The sequence below is a fragment of the Rousettus aegyptiacus genome, unplaced genomic scaffold, assembly GCF_014176215.1.
Source record: "Rousettus aegyptiacus isolate mRouAeg1 unplaced genomic scaffold, mRouAeg1.p scaffold_m13_p_2, whole genome shotgun sequence".
NCBI lineage: Eukaryota > Metazoa > Chordata > Mammalia > Chiroptera > Pteropodidae > Rousettus > Rousettus aegyptiacus.
This window is the reverse complement of record NW_023416295.1, coordinates 126,863,866-126,873,502: the sequence shown is the minus strand read 5'-3', so window position 1 is coordinate 126,873,502 and position 9,637 is coordinate 126,863,866. Positions and strand designations below refer to the sequence as shown.

The following is a 9,637-nucleotide window of genomic DNA, read 5'->3' as shown; positions in this document are numbered from 1 at the left end:
AATTCTGACATCTTCTGTTTAAAACTTTGCAATGATTTTAGCTATAGATTCAAATAAATATTTATTAAATTTCATTCATTATTCCTGCATGTTCATAATAGTAATATGCTCCTCTGTTTTCTTTCATGTGTATTTTAGATTATGTGATTATTCATCTGTTTTAAACACTTTACACAAAATTACTCTTATTACATGTGTTTAGCTATCAGTATTGTATACATTTGGAGTAAAGCTACAAAGAATTTTACCCTATAACTTCCTGATTAATTACTTTTATGTATATTAAAATAGTAAAAAGTTAATTAATTTTCAAAACTATTTTTTTTTTAAATTGACATACAAAATGACCAGATCTTTGTTTGAAAACTGAAGATACAAATATGGCTTGAGCAGCAATGGAAGCTAGATTAAAGAAATGTTGAGAAAATTAATGTAACTCAATTATATATTATTAAAAAATAGACAAGATTATAAACTCAAAAATTAAAGTCTGTAGATATTTATCCTTGTTTAAAGATGTTTTAAAAATTTTTTTTACTTAGTTAAGGACAAGACAATTCTTTTGATTGAGTCTTGAAGGCTTTCTTAACTTGATTGTTTCTCAAGGTGTAAATAAATGGGTTCGATGCAGGTAAAATAGAAGAAATGAGCAGTGAAATCACTTTATTAATAGTCACTTCTTCTTTTGCCGTAGGATTCATATAGATGAAAATGCATGTGCCACAGGTGATGGAAGAAAGTTTAACTTTGGGTGGTGAACAATAAATACAATATATATGACATATTATTGAATTGTACACTTGAAACCTATATAATTTTATTAACCAATGTTACCTTAATAAATTTAATTAAAAAGAATAAGAATTAACTAAAAAAATTGTCGATTTTATCCAGCATGTTTTTTGTTTTTAATGTATTTACCTAGGTTGTTAAAACAAACTATTTCCCTCTCAGTTGATCCTTGTATTCTTATATCATGCCCAAATTAATCCTATTCAGTATTTTATTACAAAATTTTAATACTTATTTAATTTATATAGTGTTTATGCACATGAGAGTACAATAATCAGTAATACTATGCTACCAGTTTCTGGGAGACTAATGCGGTTTTATTATATTACAAAATTTAATTGTATGGGCTTATATTTACCTACAAATAAGTTAATGAGGAGTATACTTTTATTTATTTTTTTTACTGAGACAAATCTCCTACAAGAAGTAGAGTAAATACCAAAGGAAAGAAATAAGTTGATTAAGGTGCAATATAAGCAAATCTAAAGAGCAACAGAGAAATAGAATGTAACTGAAATACAGATTACTAAAAGGTAAAGAAAATTACAAGCTTCGAGGTCTAGTAGCCATTCCCCTTTCATTTTACTTTCATTTATAGACTGCTATTTTATTTTACTTCCTTAAGAATTTTTTTTTTATTGCATCGTCGAAGGCTTTCTTCACTTGCTTATTTCTCAGTGTATAATAAATGAATTTAACATAGGCGAAATGGAAAAAGTGAGCAGTAAACCACTTTATTAGTAATTAGTAGTCACCTCTTCCTTTGCTGTGGGATTCATATGGTGAACATGCATGAGCCATAGGTCATGGAAACTACAATCAAATAGGAAGAACAAGTGGAAAAGGCCTTTTTCCTTTGCTGGGCAAAAGGAAATCCTAAAATTGTCTTGATAATGCAAGTATAAGATAAAACTACACAAATAAGAGTCAAAATGAGGGTCAGCACAGCACAGATTAAAACAGTTTGTTTCATGAACCGTGTTTCTGAACATGATATTTTCAGGAGGGGAGAAGCATCACAGAGAAAATGATCAATGACATTCAAATTACAGAATTTCAGATTCAGCCCCATACTAAGTGTGTCTGTGGCGGGGGGCGGGGGGGGGGTGAGGTTATGACCAACAATCCAACCAACCAACAGCAAAAAATAAGTCTCCTGTAAACTTTACTGCTCATGATGGTCGCATAATGCAAGGGTTTGCAGATGGCCACATAAGAGTCATAGGACATGGCAGCCAGCAGAAACAAGTTCTGTTATTGCAAAGTGATCAGTAAAAACACTTGGATGACACAAGCATTATAAGTAATGTCTTTGTCACCTGTTGCTATGTTATACAATTATCTGGGAATACAGGCAGCTGTGAACGAGATCTCTAAGAAGGAGAAATTTTGTAAAAAATAGTACATGGGTGTTTTAAGGTGGGGATCCACAAAGATGAGCGTGATGATGGTCAGGTTTCCAGTTAGACTGAGCATGTAGGTGAGAAATAGAAAGATAAAAATCAGAACATGCAGCTGAGGCTCATCTGTCAGTCCCAGCAGAATGAATGTTGTTATTGTATAGTATCTTCATCACTTATGACTTCTGTACGATCTGTGTCCCCAATAATTTAGAGAAATTATTATATAGAGTACTTTATCTGTATAAAATCTATTTTAATCCATTCTATTACCTTTCAGTATACTTTAATTAGCTCTATTAATCTGAGCTATATTTTCATTTTATATTTTAAATCAAACTATAAGTATGATCGATTTATCCACTAATGTAGTATGATTTCATAGGTAGCATAAATGTTAGTCAATTCCCCCATATTCTCCTAATTCAAAGCTAAGTAAAAGAAATCACATTATTAAAGTTATGTTTTTGATTAACAATTTGTTCCTTTTCTAAATGCTAATATATGATATATAATTTGGACTCACTCTAAAGACTCTTGACTAAAACTTGGAGTCTCTGTTCTAGCTTTATAATTTATAATTTTTTTAAAAAAGTGTATTTTCTTTTATGACAATGGAAACCTACACAAGATCAAAATAAGCTTCTTTTCCTTAGCTTCCTTACATACTTCTCTATCTATATGCAAGATGTTATGCATAATACAGTATTTTAAATATAATTTTTGTTTTTATATTTATAAAATGCTTTGATAAATTAACTTTAAAATTGCACACATGATTTTTTTGCTCATTTTGATTCCTTGAACCTATTAGTTCCTCTTCACTTCTAACTGCAGCAATCATTCTCCACTACTGAATTTCATCTAATACATATGCTGACTGTGTCCCATTTCTAGTTATCAGGCAAACCATAAGCCTACATGGTCTCAATGTTTTCTTCACAATTTGTACAACTTTATATAATATCTATCACTTAATGAATACTAAATTTTTCTTTCTACAAGTGGATTGCTTCTGACTTACATATTGAATTGACTACCAAACATATCTGCTTATATATTGACCCTCCTACCAAACATATCTCCTTGCACAAATCGCATGCATGTCCATGTCAATGTGCCTAAAACAGAAGTCCTGATCTTCCACACAGAATGCCACCCTTCCCATTTTCCTGTGTGCTTACAGGTTCTATCTGTTAGCCATGCACTCTGTGCCAGAGATTGTTGTAACCACTTCTCTTGCACACTTTCTTCCATATTTCCCAACTCAACTGCGTAAACCTTATCATTGATTTTCAGTTGAAGCATCACTTCCCCTAAAAATTTTTCTGCATTCCAATGATTTAGCCTACACTCCTCTCATGTGCTCTCAACAAATAAAACTTGCCACAGTGTTAGTGTTTAACAGAGAACATGTTTGTACAAGTCATGTTTTTCTCACTGTGACAGCAATGACAACTAATATATCTCTACATATACTGTCAATGCCTAAAAATATTTTCTGAATAAGTTTACATATTCCAAATTTACCAAACATACACAGGCAAAAGTGCTTCTTCATATTTGAACTTCAGTTCACATTGCTCTGATATTGAATATGCTTCTAAATTTTTCTATATCTCTGACTCTTTACTAAAAAATTTTCTGGGTTTTTTTGCTTTTTCTTTTAAGTAATACCTGCATTTATTAATTAAGTCATACTTTGAGGTGACCTTTTCAATTTTGACAAAGTTACAACAGCCTTCTCTTCTTTCCATGGTTTTTCAACAAAGCAATTGTATTGGTATTATTTCCATTCTCACTATCATCCATTAAAGCAATGTTATATCCAGAGATCTTGGGTTTTTGATGCTCAGTTTATGTCAGAAGCTGCTGTACAGTAATTTTTCAGACGTTAAGAGTTAATTACTATAGTGGGGCTTAAAATTTTCTAATTTTCATGTTTTAAAGTTTGTAATCCTTCAACAACACCTAGGAAAAAATCCATTCGAAACCACAATTTGTTTGTAAGCAGTTTATCTTTATTGTTTTAACTGTATTTTATTCACTGGGGTAGAAGACGAGCCACACCTTATGATTTGCCCCATCCATACTGTTAAACTCACAAAGTGTCCATCGCCAATCTGGAGAAGTATGGAGCCAGGCTCATGGTTTGCCTGAAAACTAGAACCCTCCCATTTTATAGACAGTAATAAGTGCACTTTCTCATACATCAAGTTTGTGATTTCTTAATTCATATTTTGCCAAGAATATTTTGCTTCCAATTTTTCATCACTTGTTTTTATAACCTCCTAATTATTTTAGTTTCTCAGCAGTCAATGCACAGAGTTATAGCTAAAGGTATATAAACAAATAAAGATATAGGCATATAATCATTTTCATTACAAATTTACCTATCTTTTAAAAAGAACTGTTAGCACTTTTACTTTACATATTTTCTGTTCAGATTAACCTGTTACTGTGTGAATTTTCAAGTATTTAAAATTATAGAAGCATACATTATATAATTAAGCTTCCACATTGATATAAACATGTCCAATAGTTTCCTTTATTTTTTCGCTTTAAAGTATTTTTGTTGTTGTTGTTCATGATATTTATATTTTATTTAATGCACTGTTTACACATATCTTCTAAAATATGGGGTCATACGAGGGCAAGAAAATTGCAGGTTTTCTATTCTATCTTTACTGCCTGAAATGATACCCGGTATCAAAACGGCTCTTGAAAGCTAGAATTGGGAAAAGCAATAAACACAAATACTCTATCCAAAATATACAATTAACTTAAGATTCTGCTTATTTTGTCTTGTTTTGCTTGCAGTTTTATAAAGCCTTGTTAAAATGTGAAATTATTCTTTTCTTTCCTGGAATTATGTTATATTATCATCTTAAGACAGCTTTCTAAAATAGTTACCTTGCCAGAAAAGGAATGATTTAAAAATCTAAAGATATGTACTTAGGAACTAATGATCTTTTTTATAACAACATGACCCTCTACACTAGCAAATTCCATTACTTCTTTAAGAATAATGTAATTCTTTTGACTGAGTCATGGAAATCTTGTTTTACTTACTCATTTCTAAAGGTGTGATTGAAAGGGTTCAGTATAGGAGGGATGGAAGCAGTTAGAACTGCCACACCCTTATTAATAGCCACTGATTCTTTTGATGAAAAAACAGCTTATAAGATGATGGAAAAGATAATCATGTGGGACGAACAGGTAGAAAATACCTTTTTCTTTGCTGGGCATCAGGGAATTATAAAATAGCCTTGATAATGTATACGTAGGATAGAAATTTACATACCAGGGTCATGATGAAGGTCAACACAGCATAGACTGTGATCACCTACGCTATGAGCCATGTTTCTGAACATGAGATTTTTAAAGAGGGGATGTCTCACAGAAAGAGATCATTAACATTGGAGTCACAGAATTCCAGATTTAGGCCCAGGCTGAGTGGTAAGATTATGATCAATAATTCCGGCACAAAGGATGAGTCTACTACAGACCCTGTGGTTCATGATGGTCACGTAATGCAGGGGTTTTCAGTTTTCTGAGTAAGAGTGAATTTTCACTCGCAACTCTCTCCCACAAGTTGACACCAGGTACTGGAGGTAATATATCAAAGCTTTGGAGAAGGAATACATATTGTCCTTAATACAAATCAAATGTCTTCCGAATATATTTCAAGCTTTCAAGTACAGAAGAATGAGGGAAGGGGCAGAGAATTGAGAGAAACTCTTTTAAAACATTTCTAATCTACACAAGATGCAGATCTCCAAAAATCAGGGCAGTCTTAGAAGGCAGAGAAAGATCTAGGAGCCAGAAAACTTAGTGGACTGAAAAGCAAAAGGAAAAACCTAACCAATGTGAAGAAAATAGAACGACATCCTTACAATGCTGAAAGGGACAACAACTAAAACCTGTCGATCTAAAATTCTTTATTCAGCAAAAATATCCATCAATTATGAAGGCAAAATAAGACATTTTAAACAGAAAACACAAACGAGTTATTTCCAGTAGAGCTGCACTTACAAGAATGCTGCATAGTTCTTTGTGTCGAAAATATACAATACCAGGTGGAACGAGCCTGTCATAAATGCTGCATGATGCCACTTATATGAAGTATCTTAAATACTCAAACTCACAGAAGCAGAGTGAAATGGTATTTCCCAGAGGCTGCAATTATTATTCCAGAGCAGGGTTCACCTCTATTCACTCTAAATCTTTAATGGGTCTTGCCCTGAGAATCAGCCAAATACTGATACTCATTTTTATTTCTTAGTTCCAATTTTTAACTCTTTCTACTCTAAATTGTATTTTAAGAAACATTTGCCTCTTCCTTATTACTATACTTTAGAGTATTTGTTTTTCTTTATTCAGTTATATATTTTAAAAATTAGATATTTTTGTAAGATAGTGAATACAATATGCCATTTCTATAAGGAATTGCAATTTCTGGCATAATAAATTATCATATCAAATAGGTTTATTTTTATTTTGAGTAAGTAAATTCGTCCAATCATAAAATTATTAACCTATATTTGTTAAAGACATTCTTGCCATTTCTTGGTCTAAACATTGGGTGTTTTAAATAAATTAGTTTTCCTTGGGGTAATTTTGATGATTATGTGTGCTATGCTGAAGTAGCAGTGCCATGTCCAATGGAAATTATTGACCGGGACTCCATGAAGCAGAACTGAACCCTGGCTCCAACACTTACTACCATTATTATTTAATTTTTCTACACCTCAGCTTATGAATCCATGAAAAAAGGAATAAAAAACAGCTACAGTGCTCTTTCAAACATTACCCCATTAAAAACATGTATATAATTTTACACACATATATACACATATAAAAGTAAATATATATTGAGATAATAATAATATTATAGCTACAGAGAAAGGTGATCTAAATTGATCTCTCAGTAAACCACATCTTTTGGGTTTTTGGTGGTTTTGTTTTGTTTTGTTTGCAGTATCTCAAAATTTAAATAAAATGTAGTAAGATAGTCCTGCTCACTGTGAGCATCAGTCAAGTCAGTTGATCTGGGGGCACCAGGGACTTACAGGAGGACACTGAGTTGTTGCAGCAAGGGCCGGAGGCGATGTTGTCTTCTGGACAGTGCTGACAGCATCCATCATTCTTCTATTGAGCCCTCCCCTGAACCCCTGTGTGAGGACTCAGCTTAGCCAGAGCTGAGACTTCATTGAACTGGATAACAAGTTCCCAGAGGATTCCCTGAACTCTGCCTCTCCCCAACTCACAGCCCCACCCAAACCACAGGCAGTTGTGTTCTTGGCGAGTCTGATGCTCCTTGCTAAGCCAACTCCAAGATTTACACTGGTGGCAGCTGACCTTGGTTTATGGCATGGCCTTTTGAGGCAGCTATAAGCACAGCATCTGTGGGTTGCTTGCAGAATCTTAATAGGTGGCTCCGGAGGCACACAGACTTGGGCTGAACTTGGCCTGCAGCTGAACCCCTCTCTGGACTGTGCCATTGGACACCTACTACACAAAGCCACGCTAATAATACTGGGACACCCCGGAGCATTGCTTAGTCCATAGAAACAGACACTGAAAGGCAGCTAAAATGGGAAGACAAAAAAGCAGAAACCATATGAGAGAACAGAACAGAGATCCAGGAAAAATGGGATCAAGCAATTTAACAGATGCAGAGTTAGAAACACTGGTTATAAAGATGTTCAATGAACTTAGGGGAAGAGTAGATGAATTCAGTGAGAACTTTAACCAAGAGCTAAAAAACATAATAATGGAAATGGAAATTATAAAAATGAACGAGTTTGAATTGAAGAACACATTGTCTGAGATGAAGAGTATATTAGAAGGAATCAACAGAGTGGTTAAAGAAGAGGATCGAACCACCTATATAGAGGATGGGGAGAGCCAAGGACATTCAATCAGAATGGCAAGAAAAAAGAAGCCAACATTATAATAATAATAATTTTGAAGCCTATGGGACAAAATTAAATGTAAAATCAACTGAGTCATAGTGGTACCTGAAGGGGAACAAGAAGTCGAAGAGCTATTTGAAGAAATAATGATGGAAAACTTCCCTAACCTGGTGAAGGAAATAGACATACAACCCCAGGAAGCTCAGAGAGTCTCCAAAATGTTGAAGCTAAAGAGGCCCACACCAAGACACATTGTAATTAAAATGCCAAAGGTTATACACAAAGAGAGAATCTTAAAAGCTACAAGAGAAAAGCAATTAGTTACCTACATGGGAGCACCCTTAAGCCTGGCAGCTGATTTCTCAAAATAAACTATGCAAGACAGAAAAGTTTAGAAAAAAAATTATTCAATGTAATGAAAACCTAGAATCTACAACCGAAAATACTTTACCCAGCAAAGCTATCATTTAGAGTAAAAAGACAGATAAAGAGCTTCCCAGACAAAAATAAGCTAAAGGAATTTATCAACAAGAAGTCACTATTACAGGAAATATTGGAGGGCCTTCTTTAAGAAGAAAAAACATATGTCAAAAATAGGAATCAAGAATGGTAATAACTACTTCCCCATCTCTAAGTATCTCAAATGGAAAAGAATTGAGTGCGCCAACCAAAAGCTAGAGTGGCTGAATAGATAAGAAAAAATATATTTTTTACCACCTACAAGAGACTCACTTCAGATGAAAAGACATACACAGACTAAAAGGAAGGGGATAGAAAAAGATATTGCCCTGATGGACCTAGAGGGTATTGCACCGAATGACATAGAGAACGACAAATATCACAGGATTTCACATACATGTGGAATCTGAAGAACAAAATAAACAATAAAAATGGACATAAACCCATAGATACAGAATATTTTGAGGGCTACTAGATGGGGGTAAGGTTAGGGGAGAACGGTGAAAAAAGCAAAGGGATCAAGAAGTACAATTGTACGGTTACAAAATAGACAAAGAGATATAAAGTGTAGCATAAGGAAACTAGTTAACATTGTGGTAATAACTACGTAAGGAAGAAGAGTGGCACTAGATTTAGTGAGGTGATCACTTTGTGAATTATATAGCTCTCTAATCACTATGGTATATAACTGAAGCTAATATACTACTGTATGCCAACTATAATCCTAAAAACTCATTGTACAATGTAAATATGAGTAACTAATTATCTATCATATTTCATAAAGCCAGAAATAATGTAGTAAGATAGTTCAATCTTAATATAAAATTCTTTAAAAATATATAGCATATTTTACCCATTTGATTTTTTTACAATTATTTTTTTGTGTCATAAATTAACATTTTTTTCAATAAGTATTTATGGTCTTTTTTTAGGGATTGTGAAGCTTTTCATTCAATTTATTTGAAGGCAATAATATACACTCAACTATACATAAATATAATGTTTTTCTTTTAAAGCAGATTTTAGATGAACAATATAAGTAAAATTTTAGTGATGTTGGTACTATAA

The 9,637-nt window shown here is 33.1% G+C and overlaps 2 pseudogenes; both read right to left on the bottom strand.

Moving 5' to 3' along the window:
* Positions 1-534: 534 nt before the first annotated feature.
* On the bottom strand, positions 535-4,308 carry LOC107505818 (annotated as a pseudogene).
* A 952-nt stretch (positions 4,309-5,260) lies between these two features.
* Positions 5,261-7,336, bottom strand: LOC107521207 (annotated as a pseudogene).
* Between the last annotated feature and the right edge of the window lie 2,301 nt (positions 7,337-9,637).